Consider the following 27,663-nt stretch of genomic DNA (forward strand, 5'->3'; position numbering starts at 1 on the left):
CAGCGTTTATTGCCCATCCTGAGTTGCCTGTGAGAAGGTGGTGCTGAGCTGCCTTCTGGATCCGCTGCATGTGGTGTAGGTACACCCACAGTGCTGTTGGGGAGCGAGTTCCAGGATTTGGACCCAGCGACAGTGAAGGAACGGCGAAACATTTCCAAGTCAGGATGGTGAGTCACTTGGAGGGGAACCTCCGGGTGGTGGTGCCCTTGTCCTTCTAGGTGGTAGTTGTCGTGGGTTTGGAAGGTCTTAGAGTGTGAGTGGCAAATGTGATGGAGGCAGCATCTGGACAAATGTGATGGAGACAAGCATCTGGCTGCTTGGGGTGAGTGTCTTGGGGCTCCAGGGTCAGGAATCGGATGAGCCCTGTGAGGTGTTCCTCAGGTGGGGTTGGCCAGGCTGCAATGGCGCTGCAGGTACAGGGCGGACTAATCAATGCTCCTCTCTCCTTTCAAGAGAAGACAACTCACAACAATGCAGAGCGACTGCGGACTGGCGGAGGGCAGCCCCACCTTCTCATCATCACCAGATACGACCTGGAGGCACTGGAGCTGGAGAGGCGCCATGTGCCCAGGTCAACCGGCCGCGGTGAGGTTGGGGTGCCACTGGGAGGTAAGAGAGCCGTGCACTGAGGTCACAATGTCTGTCAGTGCAAACATTCCACTGTTGACTGTATAATGATCTCAGCCTCCAACATGAGATCCCCATTGATAATGGAAGGGGGAGCGCATCCTGATCTGGGTGCCAGGCAAGCACATTAACAGTTTAATGACTTCAACTAATCAAACATCCTTGTTCTTCCTTTCAGCCTCCCCAGAGCACGCCCGGACTCAGGAGGCAGCGGGACCACCGCTGACCCCTGAGGGCACAGGAGACATGAACGCACCAGCGCCACACCCTCTCAGCCAGGCAGGCACCAGCGCAGATACCAGCACCTCGGTGGGGATAAGATCGTCAGCTAGTATCTCGGTGCACAGCGGTGAGGGCACTTCACACTCGCTTGAGGTGCAGGCGGAGACAGAGAGTGCCCAGGGCTCCGGCAGTCGGAGGAACGCTGGGGACCCGGAACATGCTCAGTCGGTGGCTGATGATGAGGCTCTGGAGTCGTCCCTGAGGCAGCAGATGCTGGAAGTCCAGCCGGGTGTGCGGGAGGGTCTGGCGGAGATACATGGGGGAATGTGTGCCATGGTCTCCATGATGGAGGAGCCCATGTGGAGCATGAGCAATGCAATGACCCTCATGGCCGAGTGCAATGCCTGCTCCATGGAGAGAGTGGCGAGTCTCATGGAGAGGCTCCTCCAGGAGAACAATCAGAGCTTCCTGGGGATGTGCTCGGACCTGCAGCCCTCACACCGGCATTGACCTCAGATGGTCAGTGTCAGTGTGGGAGATGGATTGGGCACCCAGTATCTCAGCTCGGTGCCCGTCCATCAATGGTGAGCGGGGAGGTCCAAGGCAATATCACATTGGCGCATGAGCTGCTTGTTGACTCTACAGGCTCCTCTCAGGACGCTCTAGATGGCGGCAGCATCTCCTCCGCCCCTCTGCCAGTGACCATGGCAACTGATGAGGCTGCGGTGACTGGGGAGATGCCAGTCATGCCACTGGCCGCGCTCTCCAAGTCAGAGCCAGCACTGGCTCCATGGGCCAGAGGACACTCGCTAACGCCATCAAGGCCTACAGGACAGCAGAGTGAGCCGGCTGTCTCCAAAGCCGGTGCCAGCGAGAGGGGAGCACCTAGACATAGCACCCGTAAATGCAAACGTAAAGCAGCTTAGGCACAACACGGGCTTATCACTAGTAGATTTCTTTTGCCTCATGTTTAAGTTACTTTTAAGTTGGTGTGTTGTTCAACACCTTTTAATTTACTTTGATTTCTGTATGTCAAGATGCAAATCAGTAAATGTTTTGGTTCTCAACAAGCCTCTGGGTGGTTCATTAGACCTGCAGGTGAAGGGGAACCCATGATGTTATGAGTAACTTGTTTGTCATTGAGCTTTATTGAAATGGCACATAGTTCATGTTGCTGACCAGGCAAATGTTGATCTCAGGTATCGAGTATGGAGCCTGCAGCCCTGGCATGTGGTGGTGGTTCATCTTTGGTAGGCTAGCTGAGGGAGTGTTGGATCAAAGTGTCCCAGGTGTCCCTGCCTCCCTGGAGGTTGCCCAGGTCGGCGTCTATCCCCTCAGCATTCTCCTGAGCGTGCTCATCCTCGGACTCATTACTGGACTCATCGTGTGCAACCAGAGCATCTGCTTCTACATCTTCTTCCTCCACAGCATCACCCCCTTTCCAGCGCCAGATTGTGGAGAGCACAGAATGCAACCACTATCAGTGACACACGATCTGGGAGGTATTGCAGTGCGCCCCCTAAATGGTCCAGGCATCGGAAGCGCATCTTGAACAGACTGATGGTTCTTTCTACCACAGCCCTTGTGGTGCCGTGGCTCCTATTGTACCGCTGCTCGGTCTCTGTTCTTGGATGGCGGAGAGGCATCATGAGCCACCTTCTGAGGGGATAGCCCTTGTCACCCAGCAGCCATCCATCCAGCCGGGCTGGAGCACTGAAAGCCTTGGCACCTGGGAGTGTCTGAGGATGTAGGCGTCATGGGAGCTGCCTGGGTACCTTGCACAGACTTGTAGAATCAGCATCCTGTGGTCACACACTATCTGCACGTTCATGGAGTGGAAGCCCTTCCTGTTGACGAAGGCACCGGGCTCACCCGCTGGTGCCTTGATGACCACATGTGTACAGTCTATAGCACCCTGGACACGGGGGAACCGAGCAATTGCGGCAAAGCCTCTGGCTCGCTCTGCCTGACTGGCCTCGTCCACGCGATAGTGAATGAAGGTCAGTTCATGCCTGAACAGAGCGTCTGTCACCAGCTTGACAGAACTGTGGACAGCTGATTGGGAGACTCCACAAAGGTCACCCACCGACGCCTGGAAAGAGCCGGAGGCATAGAAGTTGAGGGCAACCGTGACCTTCAGAGTCACTGGCATGGGGTGTCCACCCACACAGTTGGAGCTGATCTCAGGGCCGATCCTCTGATGGATGGAAGTCATTGTCTCCCTTGAGAGGCGGAGCCTCCTTCGGCACTGCACCTCAGACATATTGCATCGCTGCCTGTAAACTCTGGCAGCAGGATAGTGGCGTCTTCAGCGGCCCCTTCCACCTTGGACTTCCTGTTGGCCCTGCACCCCTTGTGCCTGCACCTGTCCTCCCACAGGTCGCTCCCCTGGAGGCTGAATATGCAACTTGGTGTGTCCATGCGGTAGACTCTCTACAGATTTAAAGATAAAGATAATAGAGGCCCTACAGAAAACTGAATCCCGTAATGTAACTGGCTTAACCATATCTTTGCTCTTTTAATCCACATTGCTTTTGTGAAATGCAAAAATCCTTTGGACCTTTTTATAGTTTTATCTATTGCATTTGAACTTTCAAATAATTATGTAGTTATATCCCTGGACCCTCTGTTTGCATGCATTATTTGGCATCTTTTCCTTGAGTGTATGCTCTCCTAATTTCTTGTTTTATTTTTCCAAATAGGTTATTTCTGACTGCTCTAGTATTCTGACTTGTATCTACAATCTCTTTGCCCAACCCATTATTCTGCATGCTCCTGAAGACTGTCATTGTCATCCTCACTCTTTGTTAAAACACCTACTTTGAGTTTTTGGAATTTCAGTAATGTGCATTCTACGTCCAAGTCCAAATAACCTGTACAGCATTTACTAAGAACAAAAGTGAACCAAAAATGAGGGGACACTATTTCCAAACTTTCTCCAATTTGAGCGGCAAAGTTAACCATATTCCTGACCTATCAATCATTTTTAATCCATTTTGTTACATTTCACCTTATGCCATGTCTAAATATATGTAACAAACTTCCTCTGATAGACAATATCAAATTATTTCTGAAAATACATATCCTGCATATCTTGTCTATACAATCATTCATTTCCTCAGAAGGAAATCTTCATGAATTTATTAAATAAGATTTGTTTGTAATAAATTCATGCTAGATTTCCTTAATTATTCTATGAATTTTTGCTGGTCACTTACTTGATCCTGATTATTTTAATAATTGTCAAGGAAGTAGTTAGACTAACTAACTTGTAGATGCAGAATTTATTCTTCTTGCCTTTCAGCTACACAGGTGTTACAATGCATCCCATGAGTCCCAACACACAATTTGTACACAAAGACTGCATTTATATAGCACCTTTCACGACTACCAGACATCTCAAAGCACTTTTTAACTAATGAGGTACTTTCAAAGTGACTTTTAATCATTGTTGTAATGTAGGAAGCACAGCACTCGATTTGTGCACAGCAAGCTCCCACAAACAGCAAAGTGATAATGACCAGTTTAGATATGTCTAGGGAGCTCAGTCTTGTGATTTGAACATCCTGCGATATGTGGGAAATGCTAGGTGCTCCTGGTGGTCTGGATGACCATGTGCGCAAGAAGTGCCTCTGACTGGAGCAACTCGAGCTCCGGGTTTTGGAGTTTGAGCAGCAGCTGGGGGCACTACGGTACATTGATGATGCTCAGAGGTGTGTGGATAGCATGTTTCAGGACGTGGTCACCCCGTAGCTTAAGGAAGTGCAAGCAGGGAGGGAATGGGTAACCGCCAGATGGAAGAAGGGGACCAGGCAGATCGTGAGGGAATCCCCTGAGTGTATCTCACTCACAAACCGTTTTTCGGCCTTGGAAAACGGTGAAAATGACGGTTCCCCTGTGGAGGCCAAACAGAGCCAAGGCCATGGCAGTGTGGGTGGTCCAGCTGCTCAGGGCGAGAGGAAGAAGTGTGGAAGGGCAATAGTGGTAGGGGATTCGTTAGTGAGGGGAGTAGACAGGCACTTCTGTGGCCGTAGACATGACCCCGGGATGGTATGTTGCCTCCTGGGTGCCAGGGTCAAGGATGTTAGGGAACGGCTGCAGGGCATTCTGAAGGGGGAGGGTGAACAGCCAGAGGTCGTGGTCCACGTTGGGACCAATGACATAGGAAGAAAGAGAAATGAGGTCCTGCAAGCAGATTTTAGGGAGTTTGGTAGGAAATTGAAAAGCAGGACTTCAAAGGTAGTAATCTCCGGATTACTCCTGGTGCCACGCAGTAGTGAGTATGAGAACAGAAGGATAGAACAGATTAATGTGTGGCTGGAGAGATGGTGCAGAAGAGAGGGCTTTAGATTCCTGGGACATTGGGGCCAGTTCTGGGGGACCTGTTCAAGTTGGAAGGGTTACATCTGAACAGGAACTGGACCAACATCCTCGTGGGGAGGTTTGCTAATGCTGTTGGGGTGGATTTAAACTAACTGGGCAGGGTGTGGGATCTTGAAAAGTAGTTCAGAGGGGAGAGAAGCTGAGATGGAATCAGAAGTTAAAATGCTAGTGAGTGAGTCTAGAAGGCAGAGGAAACGTAGGCTGGATAAGAAAGAAGAGAGTTTATCAAGACTAAATGGAATATATTTTAATGCAAGGAGTCTGAGGAATAAGACAGATGAGTTGAGGGCACAGATAGGCATGTGGGAGTATTATGTAATAGCTATGACCGAGACTTGGCTAAAAGAAGGGCAGGATTGGCAGCTCAACATTCCTGGCTATAGGGTATTCAGACGAGATAGAGAGGGAGATAGAAGAGGAGGGAGGTTGCAATATTGATCAAGGAATCAATTATAGCAGTGAGGAGGGATGATATCCTGGAAGGATCATCAAATGAAGCCATATGGATAGAAGTAAAAAACACAAAAGGGGCAAACACACTGTTGGGTGTGTACTATAGGCCCCCAAACAGTCAGGGAGAGATCGAGGATCAAATATGTAATCAAATTTCAGAGAAGTGTAAGAATAATAGGGCAGTAATAGTAGGGGATTTTAACTACCCAAATATTAACTGGGATAGTTTTAGTGTGCGAGGTAGGGAGGGAGCAAATTTCTTAAATTGCATCCAGGAGAACATTTTTAGCCAGTATGTAGAAAGCCCAACAAGAGGTGAGGCCTGGGCCTAATATTCGGAAATGAGCCTGGGCAGGTGGAAGGCGTATCAGGAGGGGAGCATTTTGGAGATAGTGACAATATCTCAGTTTGATTTAGGATGGTTACGGAAAAGGATGAAGTTGGGCCGGGAATAAATGTTCTAACCTGGGGAAAAGCCAATTTTATGAAGATGAGATACGATTTGGCCCAAGTGGACTAGGAGCAGCTACTGGCAGATAAAACTGTGTCAGAGCAGTGGGAGGCATTCAAGGAGGAAATAGCGAGAGTACAGGGCAAATATGTTCCCATAAATACAGAACCCTGGATGTCAAGGGACATAAAGATTACGATTAAGAAAAAAAGATACCGAGGGCTCAATACGGGCGAGTCCCTAGAGGAGTACAAAAAGTGTGGGAGGAACTTAAAAAGGAAATTAGGAAAGTTAAGAGAGTGCATGAGAAAGCATTGGTGGGTAAAATAACAGAAAACCCAATGGGGTTTTTTTAAATATATAAAGAGCAAGAGAATAACTAGGGAAAGAATAGGGCCAATTAGGGACCTTGGAGGTAATGTGTGTGTGGACCCGGAAGATATGAGTACAGTCCTCAATGAATACTTTGCGTCGGCCTTCACAATAGAAAAGGACGATGCAGGTATAGACATCAGGGTGGTGGATTGTGAAATATTAGAGGAAATTAGAGGAATAGAGAGGGAGGAGGTACTCGCGGGTTTTGCTGCTTTAAAAGTGGATAAATCCACAGGCCCGGATGAGATGTATCCCAGGCTGTTGAGGGAGGCAAGGGAAGAGCTATCAGGGGCCCTGGCAGTAATTTTCAAATCCTCTCTGTCCACAGGTGAGGTGCCAGAGGACTGGAGGACTGCTAACGTTGTCCCATTATTAAAAAAGAGAGGAAGGGATAGAGCAGGAAATTACAGGCCAGTCAGTCTAACTTTGGTGGTGGGGAAGTTACTAGAAAGAATTCTGAGGGACAGAATACATCTACACTTGGAGAGACACAAATTAACCAGGGATAGTCAGCATGGATTTGTTAAGAGAAGGCCGTGTTTGACAAATTTGACTGAACTTTTTGAACAGGTAACCAGGAGTGTTGATGAGGGTTATGCATTTGATGTGGTCTACATGGATTTTAGCAAGGCTTTTGATAAAGTCACTCATGGCAGACTGGTCAGGAAAGTAAGAGCCCATGGGATCCAAGGCAAAGTGGCACATTGGATCCAAAATTGGATGAGAGGCAAGAAGCAGAGGGTGATGGTAGAGGGATGTTTCTGTGACTGGAAGTCTGTTTCCGGTGGGGTTCCGCAGGGCTCGGTGCTGGGGCCCTTGCTGTTTGTGGTGTACATAAATGATTTAGATTTAAATATAGGGGGTATGATCAAGAAGTTCGCAGATGACACAAAAATTGCTAGGCTGGTAAATAGTGAGGAGGATAGCCAAAAACTACAAGAGGATATCAATGGGCTGGTCAGGTGGGCAGAACAGTGGCAAATGGAAGTCAACCTGGTAAAGTGTGAGGTAATGCACTTGGAGAGGGCTAACAAGGCAAGGGGTTACGCTATGAATGGTAGGACCCTGGAAAGTACTGAAGATCAGAGGGACCTTGATGTGCATATCCACAGATCCCTGAGAGTACCAGGGCAGGTAGATAAGGTGGTTAAGAAGGCATATGGGATACTTGCCTCAATTAGCCGAGGCATAGAATACAAGAGCAGGGAGGTTATGCTGGAACTGTATAAAATGCTGGTTAGGCCACAATTGGAGTACTGTGTGCAGTTCTGGTCACCACATTATAGGAAGGATGTGATTGCACTGGAGAGGGTGAAGAGGAGATTTACCAGGATGCTGCCTGATCTGGAGGGCCGGAGCTATGAGGAGATTGGATAGGCTGGGGTTGTTTTCCTTGGAGCAGCGAAGGTTGAGAGGGGGCCTGATAGAGGTGTATAAGATTATGAGGGGCATAGGAAGGCACTTTTTCCATTAGTAGAGGGGTCAATAACCAGGGGGCATAGATTTAAGGTAAGAGGTAGAAGGCTAAGAGGGGGGTTGAGGAGAATTTTTTTTCACCCAGAGGGTGGTGGGAGTCTGGAACTCACTGCCTGAAAGGGTGGTTGAGTCAGAAACTCTCATAACATTTAAGAAGCATTTAGGTATTCACTTGCATTGCCATAACCTCCAGGGCTATGGGCCAAGCACAGGAAAATGGGATTAGTGTAGTCAGATCTTTGTTGACTGACATGGACACGATGGGCCAAATGGCCTCCTTCTTTGCTGTAAACGTCTATGAGACCAGATAATCTGTTTTTGTGATATTGATCGAGGGATCGATATTGGCCAGAACACCAATGGTAACTCCCAAAACCTTCTGATAGTGTTAGGGTTCTTTTGCATCCACCTGAGAGAGCAGAAGGAGCCTTGATTTAATATCTCATCTGGAAGCCAGCGCCTCCAATTGTGCAGCAATCCCTCAGTACTGCTTGGAGTGTCAGCCTTAACGCTTGTGCTCAAGTCTAGGAGTGGGACTTGAATAACAGCCTTCTGACTAAGAGGTAATGGTTAGGGGTAAAGGTTCAGGCTATCACCTGAGCCACAGCTGACACTGATTGAAAAATTGTGGGCAGAACCTCTACTATCTCCTCTCTGCCTGTGATGCCTAATATACATGTCATTAAACTCTAATGACTGATGCACTTTCAGTTCTGCTAATTCCTTCATAACAAATCTTTTCCAACAGTTATCAGTAAAGTTTGTGTCACATCTCCTGCTAGTACACCTGCTTTGTCACTTCCATCATCATGTGTAAACAACAACACCAACTGTTAATGTAATATAATATACTAAAATATTTATTTAATATCTCAACCATATCTTCATCCTCCACAATTAGATTTTCGCTTTCATTGCTGAGGTCTCTTTAAATATTATTTTACTTCTAAAAACTCTTTGCCTAGAAATTCCTCTTTATTCACTGAAATGTGTAATACCGAGGTTATTTAAATTTCAGTGAGTGCTGAATGTGTTACAATGCTGAATAGAAATCCTAAGAAGCAGACTGCATTCTAACAGACATGCAACTAAGCAGACAGTGATAACACATCTGCAATAAAGCTGTACAGCCCTCTACTAATGAGGAAATTAGAAAAGGAGCTGGGATAGATGGTGCATTAGTCCTAAATGCTCTCGCAGCTTGCATAATTTTGTATGTAAGTCAAGCAGCGAAGGTGGCAGGAAGGTATGTTTTATTGACCATGTCCTCAAGGTTATGGAGGGCATTTTGCAGTGCAGAGATCTAATAGATTGGGACCAGATTAAGAGCAAATTACAGAATGTTATCAATTCATGCACCATTTTAACTTGGACAACATTTTAATATACATTCCTCTCACCTGATGCCAGCTGCTACCTATATTTACATTTGGCTCTTATCAGTCTTATTATGTATAATATTAATTTCAGTAAAGTATTTTGTTAATTTCAATGTTTTTTTTTCTATATTTTACTGTACATCTTATCCCACTTGGTGCGTGCTATCAATTTCACTTTTTTTTTTATTCGCTTTTCTAAGTTTGTGTTAACCGTGGCTTAGATGGTAATGCCCTCCCCTCTTTGTCAGAATGTAGTGGGCTCAAATCCCACTCCTAAGATTTGAAGCCCAAACCTACATTGATGACTCTGTGCAACATCGTGCACTGCTGAATTGTTGGAGGTGCTGTCTTTCAGATGAGCCCTAAGTCCACTCTGTTTTCTCAAATGGGCATAAAAGGTCCCACAATGCCATCTTGAAAAGAGCATGAGTGTTACTCCTGATGTCTTAGTCAATATTTATCCCTTAAACAGCATCACTAAAACAGATTCTCTGGGCATTATTACATTGCTGTTTGTGAGAGCTTGCTGTGCGCAAATTGTCTGCTGTGTTTCCTACATTACAGCAGCGTCTGCAATTCAAAAGTACTTCATTGGCTGGAACGTGCTTCAGGATACCCTGAGGTGATGGAGGGTGCTATATAAATGCAGGTAATTTGTTATTATTGCAGTAACAAACTCAATTTTGATTGAATGCTTTAACATATCTGGCCAATCACCTTTTAGCTTATCTATATTAGTATACTTTGGTTATAACCAAGGTGATATTAAGTGATAGATAACTTATGCACGTGCCTAAGACATCATAGGGAGATTTTTTTAAATTAACCTTTGAAAGTTGTAATCTTATGATATTGGATGCAAACCATGCCAAATTTTCTAATCTTATGAGGTTTGCAGTTTAGTATAAACTGAGCAGGCTCAGTTTTTGGCAGGTAGGTGGGGATGGGAGGGGACATCAGATAATAGCAGAATTTCACACATATTCACACAAAACACCAGACAAGTGTATTTGGGGGAAGTGGTGATGTAGTGGTATTGTCACTGGACTAGTAATCCAAAGACCCAGGGTGATGCTGTGGGGACCTGGGTTCAAATCCCACCACAGCAGATAGTGAAATTTGAATTCAACTTTAAAAAAAATCAGGAACTAAAAGTCTAATGATAACCATGAAACCATTGTCAATGTTGTAAAAACCTATCTGGTTCACTAATGTCCTTTAGGGAAGGAAATATGTGGTCCTCACCTGGTCTGGCCTACAGCAATGTGTTTGACTCTTAAATGCCAATGCCCTCTGACATGGTCAAGCAAACCATTCACAAGGGCAATTAGGGATGGGCAATAAATGCTGGCCCAACCTGTGATACCCCCTGCATCCCATGAATGAATTTTAAAAAAGCAATTTACTGTCAGCCCACTGTACCTCCAGTCTTAGTTTGCCTTAAGCCCATATCACTGCAGACCCACTACAGACTGCCATTAAAGCCTCCTGTACTGGCAACAGCAACAATTTGAAGTTATATAGCATCTTTAACATCTTTGAATGTCCCAAGTGTCAGGAAGATATAATAATTTTCATAATGCTATTGGAATCTATGGTAAAGTAGAGTAATAGTGTCTATGCCTGAGTGTGTGTGTGTGTGTGTGTGTGTATGTGGTGTGTGTGTGTGGGCGGGGGGAGGTGGCTTTGATTGAATTGCAGACAGATGGTCTGGGTGCTTTGATGTAAGAAGAGAAGCTAGGTTTGAAATGCTAAATAGTTAAACATGGGTGAAATCTTAGAATGTGAGGTGTAAAGGGAGCATTTGCATTTTTTAGTAAACCAGAGTAGCTTGAATTCAAAAGAGGGGGTGAAATGTTACACCTAGCCAGAAGAAGTTAAGAAACAGTGTGTTTATTTTTCCCAAAGATTACTGATAAAATTAGTACCACAGTAGATTTTTATTATTAGAGAGGTAAAGTCCAAAGACATAGTGAAACAACAGGAAATTGGCATTCAAAGGGAAAAATATATATAAAGGAGAGAAGGCTGTGTGTAAGGGCAGGCATTTTAAGTGTGAAAAGCCTCCAGCATCTAAGCCTCAAGCTGCTGTCTACAAGGAACCGAAGCTGAGGAAACTCACTTTGAATTCAACTGCTCAGGGTATCATGTTACTTTGTCTGGGTCTGTTTAAATCTATTTGTTTTACTGTTGCCTTAACAGGGAGTTAGCTTAATCAGGGGAGCTAGGAGTTATCATAGTAGTAATTTTTAGACCTACATATGTGCATAAAATCATTTCTTTTATTAATAAATTTTTAATTTAGTTTTGTAAAAAAATACCTTCTAAGACTTGGTGGATTTATTACTACTGAGTTTAAGGCACACATCTTGAAATAAATATACAAATTGCAAAACAGTTATGGCAGTTGTTTCAAGTTTCCCTTTGGGATTTGAGCTGCTCAGCATTTACCAGTGGCTGTGTTATAACACAAGGCATTGATACATGCTGTCAGTCCCACACACCCTCCTCCACCTGACTCTGCAATGCTTTCTACAGCTGATGGAATATTAGCTGACAAGAGCGCTGAAAAAAGTAGCATGAGAAGTACATTCCCTGATTCCATCATTATCTTAACACAAAATGACAATAATGTATTGATCCTCAGGAACCCATGGCTTTTATATCAGCAGGTGTTCTCAGCCCCTGAGTGGAACCCATCAAACAGACATTCTTGTTCAGTGTGGAGTGAAAAACTTATCAATAGTGAGTTTCCATTGACTATGCTGCAGAAAGTGACTGTATTTTCTTGACAGAAACAGAACTGGTCTTGTTACCTGACATATGATTTGAAATAAAAATAGCAAATAGATCACAGTGCAATATTTAAGAACAAAAAAGCAGTTAGCTGTGTTCTAAGGAGGGAGAAGAGCACGTAAACAGATTTGGGAGTGAGAGGGGAAACATATGGGTAGGTTTAATAAATGCCCCTGTATTGCACTCTGTGTTCTAGGTCCTTACAAATTGTTTTGTGTGTGTTTGTGGTTCACAGAGAAGAAGGAACTTGCATATATATTGTGATTTCCTCAGGAATATCCCAATTTGTTTCCCATCCATTGAGTTACTTTTGAAGTATAGCAGCTAATTTGTGTTTGGAGACCAGGATCTCAAATCCAGCACCAAGCTCATGGCTACAGAACAGTAGTGATACCCACCATCCTACATGGCTCAGAGACGTGGACTATGTACAGCAGGCACCTCAAAACTCTGGAGAAGTACCACCAGCGCTGCCTCTGCAAGATCCTTCCAATCGATTGGCAGGATAGGCTCATCAATGTCAGTGTTCTCACTCAGGCCACTATCCCCAGCATTGAAGCATTGACCATGCTCGATCAGCTCCTCTGGGCGGGCCACATCGTCCACATACCTGACAGGAGACTCCCAAAACGGGCGCCCCACTCGGAGCTTTGACATGGCAAGTGAGCCCCAGGAGGGCAGAGAAAACACTTCAAGGACACCCTCAAAGCCTCCTTGAAAAGGTGCAACATCCCCACCAATATCTGGGAATCCCTGGCCCCAAGACTGCCTGAAATGGAGGGAAAGCATCCAGGAAGCAGCTGAACACCTCGAGTCTCATCGCCAAGGGCTAGCTGAAGCCAAGCGTTGACAGCAGAAGGAGCATGTGGCAACCTGGGCACCCCACCCACCCATTCCCCCACCCGTTCCCCACCCGTACCCCACCCATACCCCCATCACCGTCTGCCCACCTGTGACAAAGACTGTAGGTCGCATATTGGACTCTTCAGTCACCTGAGAACTCATTTTTAGTGTGGAAGCAAGTCATCCTTGACCCCAAAGGACTGCCTAAAAAGAAGAATTTTTGCACAGCAAGAAAGGAGGATCAGTATTGATTAAGGAAAATATTACAGTGCTAGAGAGAGTGGATGTCCTGGAGGAGACAATATCTGAGTCAATTGGTTAGAATTAAGAAACAAAATAGAGGTAAACTTAGAGTTCTGGGTGTATCCCATAGGCCACCAACTATTAGGAAAGGCATAGAGGAGTAAATTTGTGAAGACATTATAGAGAGGTGCAAAAGCTAAAGATAACAGGAGACTTCAATTATCCTCATTTTTTTATCTTCATCCTTGGGATGTAAGCATCCCAGGCAAGGCCAGCATTTATTGCCCATCCCTAATTGCCCTTGAGAATGTGGAGACAAGCCATCTTCTTGAACTGTTGCAGAGCACAGGGTGTAGGTACATCCACAGTGCTTTGCTTGTAATGAGTTGAAACAACTGAGTGGCTTGCTAGGCCATTTCAGAGGACAGTTAAGAGTCAACCACATTGCTGTGGATCTGGAGCCACATGTAGGTCGCCAGATTTTTAAAGGCATTAGTGAACCAGATGAGTTTTTACAACAACTCAGTAGTTTCATGATCATTATTAACAAGGCAAGCATTTTGTTCCAGATTTATTAATTGAATTTAATTCCCCCAGCTGCCATGGTGGGATTTGAACTCATGTCTCCAGAGGATTAGCCCAGGTCTCTGGATTGCCAGCCTGATAATATTACCACTATGCTGCCTGCCTACAATATCCTGGTATAAACTGGGATAGTAACAGTGTAAAGGGAAGAGACAGGCAGGAGCTTCAAAAGCATTTTAGGAGAATTTTCTTGATCAACAGTTTTTGGTCCAATGAGGAAAGAATGCATTGCTGGACCTGGTTCTGTGGAATGAGGTGGGTGAAATGGATCAAGTGCCATTATGGAAACGTTTAACGAACAACACCCATAGCGTCATATGGTTTATGTTAACCATAGAAAAGACAAGGACCAATCTAAAGTAAAAGGACGAGATTGGAGGAGGTCCAATTTCAATGGGGTGAGTGGATCTGTCCCTTGTAAATCGAAATTAAAGATCATCAAAGAAAACTGTAACAGAACAATGGGCTGCCTTTAAAGAAATAGTTTGGGTACAGGCCAACGTACATTCCCACGGGGGGAGAGGGGTAGGAGAAAGGTAGAGCAACCAAACGCAGAGCCCTCTGAATGATGAGATAAATAGAGTAAGATGGAACAGAAAAAGAGGCCTTATGACAGACATCAGGTTGATAATGCCAGTGAGAACCATGTTAAATACCAACATACAAACATACGTATTAGGAGTTTGGGTAGGCCACACGGCCCTTCAAGCCTCCTCCACCATTCAATAAGGTCATGGCAGGTCCGATTGTAGCCTCACCCCACATTCCCACCTACCCCCAATAGCCTTTCACCCCCTTGTTTATCAAGAATCTATCTAGCTCTGCTTTAAAAACGTTCAAAAACTCCGCTCCCATCAGCTTTTGAGGAAGAAAGTTCCAAAGACTCACAACCATCTTAAAGAAAAAAATTCTCCAAAGAATATAGAAAATTAGTAGGGAAGTGAAAAAGGAAATAAAAGAGGTAAAAGAGAGTGTGAGAAGAGACTGAAGCTAACATAAAAAAGAATCCAAAGTCTTCTTTATGCATATAAAGACTAAAACAGCAGTGAAAGGAGGGAGTGTAGCTGATTAGGGGCCATAAAGCGATCTACACATGGAGGCAGAGAGCGTGGCTGAGGTTTTAAATGAATACTTTGCATCAGTCTTTACTAAGGAAGAAAATGTTGTCAAAGTCATAATAAAACAGTAGGCATTGAAATGCTGGATGGGCTAAAAATTGATAAAGATGAGGTATCAGAAAGTCTGGCTGCATTTAAAGTTGATGTCACCAGGACCAGATGGGTATCAGAAGACTGGATAATTGCCAATGTTACATTCCTGTTTGAGAAAAGTGTGTAAGGATAAGCCTGGCAACTACAGGCCAATCTTTTTTAACCTCAGTGACGAGAAAGCTTTTCGAAACAATAATTCAGGACAAAATTAACAGTCACTTGAATAAGTGTAGATTAATTAGGCAATATCAGCACAAATTTGTTCAAGGCAAATTGTGTTTGACTAACTTGATTGAGTCCTTTGGTGAGGGAACAGGAATGGTTGATGAGGGTAATGAGATTGATATGGTGCATATGGACTTCCAAAAGCCTTTTAATAAAGTGCCACGTCATATATTTGCCAACATAGTTGAAGCCCATGGAATTAAAGGGAAAGTGACAGCATGGATAAGAAGTTACCGAGTGACAAGAAACAGAGAGTAGTGGTAAACGGTTGTTTGTCAGGCTGGAGGAGGGTATAATGTGAAGTTTCCCATGTGTCAGCACTAGGACCACTGCTTTTCATGGTATATAACAATGATGCAGACCCAGGTGTGCAGGGCACCATTTCAAAATTTGCAGATGACAAAACCTGGAAGTATTGTGGACTGTGAAGAGGATTGTGATAGACTTCAAGAGGACATAGACAGGCTGGTGGAATGGGCAGACAAATGGCAGATGAAATTTAATGCAGTGAAGTATGGAATGGTACACTTTGGTAGAAAGAACAAGGAGAGGCAACATGATATAAAGGGCACAATTCTAAAGCAGGTGTAGGAGCAGAGAAACCTGGGGGTATATGTACACAAACCACTGAAGGTGGCAAGGCAGGTTGAGAAAGTGATTAAAAAGGCACATGAGATCTGGGGCTTTGCAAATTGAGGCATGGAGTACAAAATCGAGGAAGATATGACGAACACTTATAAATCACTGGCTCAGCCTCAATTATGTCCCATTCTTGGCACCACACTTTAGGAATGATATGAAGGCAGAGAGGATGCTGAAAATATTTATCCCTGGTGCCAGGGATGAAGGACTTCAGTTACGTGGATAGATTGGAAAAGCTGCAGCTGTTCTCCTTAGAGAGGAAGAGGTTGAGACAAGATTAGATAGAGATTTGAAGGGGTCTAGACAGGGCAGATGGAGAGAAACTGTTCCCATTGGCACAAGGGCCGAGAACCAGAGGACACCGATTTAAGCAAATTGGCAAAAGAACCGACGGCAACACAAGGAAAACTTTTTACACAGCGAGTGGCTCGGATCTGGAATGCACAGCCTGAGAATGTGGTGGAGGCAGATTCAATCAGGGCTTTGCAAAGAAAGTTGGGCAAGTGCCTAAAAAGAGAAAAAAAGCTGCAGAACTAGGTGGAGTTGGGGAGTGGGACAAGCTGATTTGGTCTTGCAGAGTCTTGCACAAACATGATGAGCCGATCGACCTCCTTCTGCGCTGTAACCATTCTAAGATTCTACGATAAGTCCCCTCAATTAGCAAATATGGCAAGATGGGCAGTGAATCTGTTTTTGTTGGTGGGGGAGGGAAGAATGTAGTCCAGGTCACATCTTTATATGATATGGATCTTTTAGGTCCACCAGGGCCTTGATTTAACATCTGTATTTGTAAAACTGCCTCAGTTAGGTGCTGAAAGGTCAGCCTGGGTTCTGGATCTGGGGTGCTAAAGCATGGTTTAAAACCCACGACTTTTTGATGGTGAAAATGAGTAGGAGTAACTGAGGCAAATGGTCACCTAGTTCATGGTGTTTGGTTAATGTATTCGTATTGTAATTGTTAATGTTCACCTACGTCTCTGTGGATGGTTACTATTCATGTCTGGCAGTGCTCATTGTTATATGATCTTGTCCTTTTCACTCGGGTACTGCACTATGTCGGGCTATTGCTCAGGTGTTGCTCTCGACATTTGTTTGCAGATGCTCACATTATAAAAGGGCATTCTATTCTTAAACATTCGCCTTTGTTTTCAATCGCTCACAGGTTGAACTGTGCATTTTTATTTACAGGTGTCCATATTTTATTTTTAATGCTCCCATAAACCACTGAATATTGTCCTTAGATGTTCTCGTAGGGCACTCTTGTGTGACTTCGTTAGTTGATTTAAAATCAGGTTGAAACCTGGAGCCTGATTTGCAAAGTGTGCCCGGGGCCAGACAGATCCTTAAACCCCGCTCCGGTTGTGATGGCACTCACTCATTCGCCATCAATCTTCAAAGAATCGACCTGCGAGAAGAAGGTTCCCCAACAAAGTTGTGGGCGCGTTATAAATGCATTTTTTTTTAAAAGGCGCTATATAAATGCAAGTTGCTGTATTAAATCAAATAAAATCCAACGCTTTGTGGGTTTCTCCAATACTTTTGATCGATTTTCAATCAGTCCACTGTCTCCTGTTTTATGAAGACTCTTTCAATCAGGCGGGCAGCCTGGAAGAGGGTGAGCGCTGACTCCTTTTTCACAGGCAGTTGTTGGAAATGTCACAATGTCACTGTAACGGTGGAGACGGGGCTGGAAGGGGTGGTGGTGGTGGTGGTGGTGGGGTCTAAGCAGCATTAATAACCTCACCGGGCTATTACAAACAGAAACAATTAAATGCAGTTTTGCTGTAACAATCCTGAACAAAGCGCCTTTCAAATATTTTAAGGGAAGAGAATGGTGTTAAAGCGGGAGGCCTGTATATAACAGTTACTACTGTAATCCTCAAACTGAACACACCATCGTGCTAAAAATGTGTGCTAATTTCACCGAAATATTAACATTCAAACTACATCAGGTTCAAACTTGATTTGTATCATTTAAATTTGGGTTCGAGGCAGAAATCCATGACAATAACAAGGAGTTTTTTTTTAAAATATGATCTCACATTCCTTAATGTACTTATTCCTGGCTACTTTTATATTGAGGTTATCAGTCGGTTTGTAGCACCTGCCCCACAAAACCTCTTTGCAAAAAAAGTACCTTTAAGTAACGCATGATCAACATGGGTCCAACATCTTTGCAGCAAAATTAAGGTTCTGTATAAATATAATTATACTCCGAGAATACGAAATATTCAGTAAAAATCTGTGTGACACATTTTCTTTTATTGATAACCTATCGCTTACGCCCACCCCCACCCCCCAAAAAAAATATTAACCCCTTGTCGGACCCAACTGCCGTCGAAAATATATTTAACAAGTGAAATGTTTACCCTTAAACGAATTTTCTACCTTATTTTAGAAAGTAGGGATTTCGCTATAGCGCAGCGCTGGGACATGCTTCTACAGAAAGCAGGGGCTGGCAATAAGCAGCTCAATCGCTATCTTCACCCTGCAAGAGGCACAGCCTTACTGTGGGTATGTGTTAGTTGGGGAATAATGCACTCGATGGTTAGTCTCATTCTCCATCATCGCTGCCAGTTTTGATGATAGGCAGGCGATGCTGACCCACTGGCATCATGTGGCGAGTGGAGAGTGGACACGGAATGGACAATGACACATTCCTCTGTGTGTGTGTGTGTGTGTGTGTGGGGAGGGGGTGGGGGAGAGGCGGGAAAAGAGCTTTAACTCGCATCCCCGGCCAATCAGATCGCCGTTTCCTGGGTGACGATCTGGAGATTGATTCCAGTAACCAGGAGACGGCAGCATCCCTGGGTCCAATGACCATTCCCCAAACCATAAATGTTTGGATGAAGAGCTACAACCAGGCAATCGGCTCCGGCGTGTTGAGGACCTGGTAGAAGTTGGCAGATTCCACAACCGGACTGGTCAGTCTTGTACCTCTCCGGACCTGTAACCACCGGCCTGAGGCACAGCAGCGAGGAGAGAGGCAGAGACAGCCGACCCACTGAAACAGCAGCAATTCTCCCCCAGCCTGCTGCTCCCAACTCGCTTGCATGGTAAGTATCAACTGCTATTGCAATTGAATCGAGTTTAATCGAGAAATGGGGGGAGGGGGGGGTGTAATTTACCTTTGGGTCTTCTGTCTAATGCCCCAAGGAACAGAACTCGGAGCAAGGTCAAGAATTCATTCCCAAGTTGATTTCTGCAATCAAAGGGTGGGGAAATGTTATGTTTCGCGATTTGTAACACAAGCTGCTCAGAAACCGCCTGAAGCCCACTGGCAAGAGCCTGGCCTCAGCTTCGATCAAGGATGATGAGTTCTCGGTGAGATGCAGCAACTTTAATATGCAAAAGAGTTTTCATTTGTCTTAAGCATGTGTGTGTGTGTGTTTAAACCCGTGGTTTGACAACAGTGACAAGCGCTAAAAGCAAAAACGCACCAAATTCCAAACGAATGCAGGAGACTTCAAACTGAGTGTTTTATTTAAAATGCATTATTTATTAAACGTGGCGGGGAAACATTGGGGGACGGATTTGCCTTGCTATGCAGTGTTCCTTTTGATATTCGCTGCAAACGCTGGGAATGTCTCTGTAGACCTCGGGTTGTTGAAAGATTTCTGATCTTTGGACGTTTCTCAAATTTCAATCCAGTTCATTGTGTATCGAAACCAATTGGCCAGAGACAAACTAACACATCAAGCGGTTTGATCTTCTGAACTTTACCACGTCGCCCAATAACATCTCCAGGCAATGTTAACGTTTCGAGTTTTAAAGCATTTACAGGTAATTATCCTCTATTTAAAAAACTTATACTTTTTAAAGCTGTGGCATTTTGAATTCCTCAAGATTGGTGTGTACATGGATAAATTCAGGTCATTTTTACAATGTCTGATTACGCTCATTATTATTGTATGAAAAGTGCACTAAAAAAAGGGCAGCACGGCTGGAAATATTTATTATAACAAGCGGTTCATTTCTCCTGTCTTTAACTGATTTGTCCATTAATCAAGGTAATCTGGTCCAGGAGATATAAGTTACCTTCAGTGATTACCTGGCACATTCATGCAAACAGGCAAAGTGAGACTTTGGACATGTTCCGTTAGATTGTTCTGTCACAGTAAAATAGAAGCCCTCATCTGCCAGGAATATAGGGTGTTGTTTCTGGTACTTAGACCCAGTAATTAGAAGCACATGTCGGCTTGTTCCAGCTGTGTAATTCTGGATAGATGCAAAAGTAGAAACGCAAGACTCCTCAATTTAATGTGCATAATATTACCAAGATGGGTTAAATAAGCAAACATTGTTGTCATACAGGAGAATGTTTAGGGTCCTAGTGGTCTTTCACAAAACACAGAAAAAACTATGCTGTACCTATTTTTGTATTTAAACCCTATCAAAAATGCAACATAACTAATCAGTTAATGTTTCATCTTCGTATCTTTAATAACATTGCCTTACCATCCTCTTTTTCATAAATTTCTACGTCAATGGTCATCTAGCCCTTGATCGTAGAATATCTACATGCCAGCATAATTAGCAGTGAACACTCTCTACTGCAGCATTGGGTAATGATGAGAAACAATGAGCATCAAAATTAGGGTTTAAGACAAGTTCGAGTGTATGTAACTTGTACAGCATTCTCAAGGCATCTGAACCTTTAATCACTTTCCAAGGTCAATATTCAGTGTTGTTTATTTCTCATTTTACTGTTCAAATCTATGGACAACTTGAGGCAGCAAATTAGGATCTTCTGCAGTGAGGGTAATGAGCAAGTCTCTGCATTTTTCTTGAAATTTACATAGTGATGTGAAATCATGGTTTCTATGCATTTGTACAGTGCTTTTACTGTTTCAGATAGAAGCACTAACCTTTCAATGTTCCTTTCCCATTCAGAGCTTCAGCGGGTGCAGTTCCCTCATGTTGTTATCCATTGGACACTGTATAAAGGCAGTGACATAGATAGAACAGTAACAATAACTCGCTGCGCAGAGTGTTTCTGTCAGAGAATTGGTCAAGCCAGGATTTGTGAAAGAGCCAGGATTAGAACTAGATTTGAGTAAAATGATAATTAACTTTGATTTTAGTGACAGATGTCATTGATGAAGTGTAATTAACCCTCATCCTGCACAGATATAACACATGTGGATGTATTGATTTTAAGACAGCTTCATCATACTCTATTCCTTGAAATAGACTAGGACTGAACTGCTTGCCATGAAAATAAACTCTTCTGCTTCTACTGATGGGTATGTGATGAGATTCAGGGGATGGTTAGAAATCGACAATAGTTGAGTAAGTTAATAGAACCATAAAAAAGTTACAGCACAGAAAGATGCTATTCAGCCCATGGTGTCTGCGCTGGCCAAAAAAGAAAAATACATTTTTAGAACTAGCCTCCCATTCTAATCCCACCTTCCAGCACTTGGTCCGTAGCCTTGCAGGTTACAGCATTTCAGGTGCAGATCCAGGTGCCTTTTAAATGAGTTGAGGGTTTCTGCCTCCATCACCAAGCTAGGCAGCGAATTCCAGAAACCCACCACCCTCTGGGTGGAGAAGTTTTTCCTCATGTCCCCGCTAATCCTTCTACCAATCAACTTAAATCTGTGCCCCCGGTAACTGGCCCCTAGGCTGGGGGAAACAAGTCTTTCCTGTCTACCCATATCTTGGCCCCTCATCATCTTGTACAGCTCAATCAAGTCACTCCTCAGCCTCCTCTGTTCTAAGGAAAACAACTCCAGCCTATCCAATCTTTCCTCATAGCTGAAATTTTCAAGCCCTGGCAACATTCTTGTAAATCTCCTCCGCACTCTCTCCAGAGCAATTATGTCCTTCCTGTAATGTGGCGACCAGAACTTTGTTATTATAATTATTACCTCGTCATTAGGGAAGTACTACAGACTAAGAAGACACCAGGTTTGAACTTCAATTTATGCTGAATTATCACTTTTTTCTGGGTGGCTATAAAGGGGCAATGATCAGCCACAGTGAGTTTGTTTTATTGAGGGGACAATGGTTCAGAATTCCTCTCTGATTTCCCTGCTGGAAATTAAAGTGTGTTCATGTCAGGGGACAGCAGGTTTGGGCTCTGCTTGATGCCTCACACAGTCAAATAGACTAGGCCTCAGTGCTAAGTATCTAATATGAATAATAATCACCTGGATGAGATACCAGAGGGGGCCTGTGAAAAATATAACTCAGCAAGGACTTAGCGCATCAGACAAGGTAAGCTGGAGAGAAATGAGTGTAAAACATAGACTGCTAAAATGATCCAGTTGCACAGTGCATTTGTACATTAAGATAACATGGCGCATTGGCCATTCAGCCAAACAAGTGACATCCCTTCCAAAGACCACATAATATGTGTTCCACTTCTTTTCATCTCCTAATTAAACATTCTTCAAATTTTCTTCTTGACCCCAAATGTGCATGAAGCAAAATTCCAAAGTACCTACCTAAAACACTTACTGTCTGCCTAGTATATCTGCTGTGGTGTAGCTTTCTGTGAGTTGGAGATTTTGTGGGAAAAGGATTATTATGAAATGTAGTAATACCAGTGTCACTGACATATCAGGGCAGGGAATGCTCCTGGGGTCTGGCTGTACAGGATGGAGGTCTCAGGGTCTAGCAGTGTTTTATGTGGGTTCCAGGGTTCCAGGAACCATTGACCCCGCTGTCCTTACAAACTACTGTCCCAACTCCCACCTCCCTTTCCTCTTCAAAGTCCTTGAACCTGTTATAAACACAGTAAATGCTGGAAATTCACAGCAGGTCTGGCAGCTTCTGTGGAGAGAAACAGAGTTAACATTTCAGGTTGTGACCTTCTAGATGCTGCTGGACCTTCTGGGTATTTCCTATGCATCTTCTGTGTTTATTTCCAATTTCCAGCATCTGCAATATTTTGCTTTTGTCTTTGAACATGTTGTTGCCTCCAAAATCCATTCCCATCTTTCCTGGACCTCCATGTTTGAATGCCTCCAATCAGAGTTCTGCCGCTGTCGCAGGACTGAAACGTTCTTATCAGAGCCACAAATGACATCCTATGTGACTGTGACAAAGGTAAACTTTCCCTCCTCGTCCTTCTCGACCTGCCTGCAGCCTTTGACAAGGTTGACCACACCATCCTCCTCCCAGGCTCTCCACTGTCGTCCAGCTGGGTGGGACCTGCTCTCACCTCGTTCCATTCTTATCTATCGAATTGTAGCCAGAGAATCACTTGCAACGGCATCTCTTCCTGCTCCTGCACAGTCACTTCTGGTGTCCCCCAATGATCTATCCTTGGCCCCTCCTATTTCTCATCTACATGCTGCCCCTCGGCAACATCATCCAAAGGCACAGCGTTAGCTTTCATCTGTACACTGGTGACACCCACCTCTACCTCACCACCTCTCTTGACTGACTTGTTCACTGACTGACTTTACTGTTGCTAAATTATCAGACTGCTTATCTGACAGCCAGTACTGGATGAATAGAAATTTCCTCCAAGTAAATATTGGGAAGACTGAAGCTATTGTTTTTGGTCCCCACTCCAAACTCCGTTTCCTAATTACCGACTCCATCCCTCTCCCTCACAATGGTCTGAGATTAAGCCAGTTTGTTCTTCACCTTGGTGTTGCATGTAATCCTAAAATAAGCTTCTGATTTCATATTCCTTGCATCACTAAGATCGCCCATTCCCACCTCCATAACATTGCCCGACTTTGCCTCTGTCTCAGCCCATCTGCTGCTGATACCCTGATTCATGTCTACATTACTTCTAGACTGAATATTCCAACGTGCTCCTGACTGGTGTCCCGCATTCTACTCTCTGTAAACTTGAGGTCATCCAAAACTCTTGTTGCCCATGTCTTAACTCGCAGCAAACCCAGTTCTCTTATCACCCCTGTACTCATTGACCTACATTGAGTCCTCAAGCAACAAGCAACATCTTAATTTAAAAATTCTCCTCCTTGTTTTCAAATCCTTCCATGGTCTCACACCTTCCCTCCTTTGTAATCTCCTCCAGCTCTACAACCCTCTTAGATATCTACACTCCTCTAATCCTCACCTCTTGTACATTCCCAATTTTAATTGCTCAACCATTGGCAGCCGTGCCTTCAGCTATCTAGGCCCCAAGCTCCGGAAGTCTCTCCCTTTGCCTCTATGTTCTTCTCTCTCTCGCTCGCTCACTCTCACTTTCTTCCTTTAAGACATTTCTTAAAGCCCATCTCTTTGACCAAGCCTTTGGTTATTTAACCTAACACCTCTTTACGTGACAGATGTTCCTGTTGAGCTTTTCCAGCATTTTCTGTTTTAATTTCAGATTTCCAGCATCCGCAGTATTTTGCTTTTATCTCTTTATGTGACTTGGCGTCAAATTGTTTTCTGATGCTCCTGTGAAGCACCTTGGGACACTTCATTACATTAGAGGTGCTATATAAATATAAGTTGTTGTTGTAAGTTCTAGGAACACTGAGACAGGTCTGAGATCCAGGAACATTGACAACAGACTTCTGAAGGTCTAGAAGCACTGGGGGCAGTCATGGGATATGGCGCACAGGGAAATGGTCCAGTGGTTTTGTGCACTTGGAGAGGTTTGTGAAATTCAGGAGTTGCACGGAAGTATGGGGATGGAAAGGGAAAGGGTCTTGGAGATCCTGCAGCCTCAAGGACATGGCAGGAGCTTTGGAGCATTGAGGGTCGCTTGGATTTGCAGCATTGAAAAAAACAGAGGAAGTAGGGAGTTAGAAAAAATAATACCAAATGGCTTCAAAGCACCAGGTTGCTACCTCCCTAAGTTTCTGATTGTCAGGTTCTTCCACCGCCACTTCCCCCAACGTCAAATGGTTTCTGTCTTTATGTTCTTGCGTTCAGCTTTTAAGTGTAAATTTTCTACTTACTAAAATGAAATGGCCAGAAAAAAATCACAGGCTTGGGGTGTGCGTATTCCTGAAATGCATCCCCAGCATAATGACTATACTATTAACAAGTCTGCTAATTTATATATATATTAGTTTCCATAAACTAAAATTACCCATAAAATACTCAAAATTATGTGTTTTTGCACTTCCCCAATATTTGAAATTATAAAGTAATTAAGCCTTAAAAGTTTTCAGGGAACATTTGCCAACTGAAAACATATGATCAAAAACTATGATTGGCTAAATGAAATCTGGGTCCTACAATTCCACAGTGGTTGACCTGCTTTCCCACTGTAATTGTGGCAATTATTTGGAGCAGGACTTGAGAAGAGAAGCTTATATATATAAGTATTGAAACATTCAACAAAGAATCTGTACTGCCCAGAATCACCAGTATCCATCCTGAGAGTTGCCAACATGCTGACTAATGCTCTACTTATTCTGTCAAATCGGGGACATTCCCTAACCCCTCTCTCTATCCAAATCAGTGCTGTGCCTACTGTGATTGTGTTACAGAGAGGCAGGCAGCCAATCCTTGGGACCTGCAGAGACATTTCTGTCACTCAGAACTGGGTTTCTTTCCACTTAATTCCTTCCAAGGAAATACACTAAGGACCAGACCAAGCAGCAGGAAGCTTGGGGCCCATAAGCCTTGGCCAACAGTGCCAAAGACCTCTGGGCTTAGGTAAGTAGCATCGTCCCAAACAGTAAGCAAACACTTTATTAATAATTTGGGAGTTTGGAACATGCTAATGAGATTCTGCAAGCATCAGTCACTGGGCTGATTAAAAAAGCATATCATCACTTCAAATATCATCACTTCTACATCAACCCAACTCAGGTTTCCTGTTTCAATGCACATTATTTTTTTACATTTTTCCAAACTCAAAAGCCCACCCACTATTACCGTAGCCTTTCCGTGTATTTTATTCAGATTCCCATTGCCTGTTGCCAAATTATCTGATACTCCTCACCTGATTACTGTTTAATGCTGTCAACAAATGTTAGAAGAAATATCATCCTTCATGCTATTAGTGATTAGTCTGCAGGGCGTGTGCGGGATACTATGGATTATCATGACAGCATACGGGTCATAGAATCATAGAAACTTGCAGTACGGAAGGAGATGATTTGGCCCATGCTTTGTTGTGCTTATTCCCAGGTCCCCTCTTTTTGTCCATAACCCTGTAACTTCCTCATCCTCAAGAACCTATCCAACTCTCTTTTAAAATTATTTATGGAGTCAGCTTCCACTACCTTTTTGAGTAGAGCGTTACCCACCCTGAAAACTCTGAGTGAAAAGAATCTCACATTTTCCTTCTCGATCTTTTGCCAGTGATTTTAAATCCAGGGCCTCCGGCTGTTAACCTGCCTGCTAGTTTTTCTCAATTTCTCAAAAATAAGGGGTCGCTCATTTAAGACAGAAATTAGGAGAAATTTTTTTCTCCCAGTGGGTAATGAGTCTTTGGAACTCTTCCTCAAAAGAGGGTGGAAGCAGAGTCTTTGAATATTTTTAAGGCAGAGTTAGATAGATTCCTGATTAACAAGGGGGTGAAATGTCATCAGGGGTAGGCAGGAATATGAGGTTGAAGTTACATTCAGATCAGCCATAATCTTACCGAATGGTGGAGCAGGCTCGAGGGGCCGAGTGGCCTACTCCTGCTCCTAATTCGTATGTTACACTTTATCCCCCTTGCAATAAAGACTAACATTCCATTTGCCTTCCTAATTATTTGCTGTACCTGCAAGCTAACTTTGTGTGATTCATGTACGAGGACACCCAGATCCCTCTATACTGCAGAATTCCGCAGTCTCTCCCCATTTAAAGAATATTATGTTTTTCTATTCTTCCTGCTAAAGTGGACAACCTCACATTTTCCCACATTGGACTCCATCTGCCAAATATTTGTCCACTCACTTAACCTATCTATTTCCCTTTGCAAACTCTTTGTATACTCCTCACTGGCTTTCCCACCTATCTTTGTATCATCAGCAAATTTGGCTACAATACAGTCGGCCCCTTCATCCAAGTCATGAATATAGATTGTAAATAATTAAGGCCCCAGCACTGATTATTGCGGCACTCCAATATTAGTTTGCCAAATGAAAAATGACCCATTTATCCCGACTCTGTTTCCTGTTTGTTCGCCAATCCTCTATCCATGCTAATATAACACACCAAACACCATGAGCTCTTGTCTTCTGCAGCGACCCTTTGTGGCAGCTTAATGAATGTAACATGTAACAGGACACAACATCCTGATAAACCTCTTCCATACGTTCTCAAAGGCCGTTCCAACTTTCCTGAAGTGCAGTGCTTGGGATTTTCCACAACACTCCTGCTGAGCCCTAACCAGTTACTTTAGATCTAGTATTGTGCAATGAAAAAGGGCTGATTAATAATGTTGTTGTAAATGTTCTATCATATTATGGTCACTTTAGGGAAGAGTGACCATAATATGATAGAATTTTACATGAAGTTTGAAAGCAATCTGGTTCAATCTGAAACTAGGGTCTTTAATCTAAACAAAGGAAACTACAAAGGTATGAGGGGCAAGTTGGCTGAGGTAGATTGGGGAATTGCATTAAAAGGTATGATGGTGGACAGGTAATGGCTAGCATTTAAAGAATTAATACATGGTTTGCAACAAATTTACATTCCTTGAAGATGCAAAAAGCAGCAAGGAAAGTGATCCAAAGGAGTAAGTATATAAAGTTGCCAAAAAATAAGTAATAAAGCCTGAGGATTGGGAGAATTTTAAAATTCAGCAAAGGAGAACCAGGAAATTGATAAATAAAAAGAAAACAGAATATGAAATTAAACTAGCAAGGAACATAAAAACAGAAGGCTAATA

General features: G+C 43.8%; 1 protein-coding gene across 1 annotated transcript in view; it reads left to right on the plus strand.

The window, feature by feature from the left end:
• Positions 1-19,567: 19,567 nt before the first annotated feature.
• The window catches only part of grm3 (glutamate receptor, metabotropic 3), a 191,305-nt gene continuing 183,209 nt past the window's right edge, over positions 19,568-27,663 (plus strand). Inside the window, exon 1 of the mRNA XM_078552902.1 lies at positions 19,568-19,694. The gene's annotated coding sequence lies outside the window, so the exon portion shown is untranslated. The remainder of the gene's footprint in view (positions 19,695-27,663) is intronic.

The sequence above is a fragment of the Cetorhinus maximus genome, chromosome 12, assembly GCF_964194155.1.
Source record: "Cetorhinus maximus chromosome 12, sCetMax3.hap1.1, whole genome shotgun sequence".
Lineage (NCBI taxonomy): Eukaryota > Metazoa > Chordata > Chondrichthyes > Lamniformes > Cetorhinidae > Cetorhinus > Cetorhinus maximus.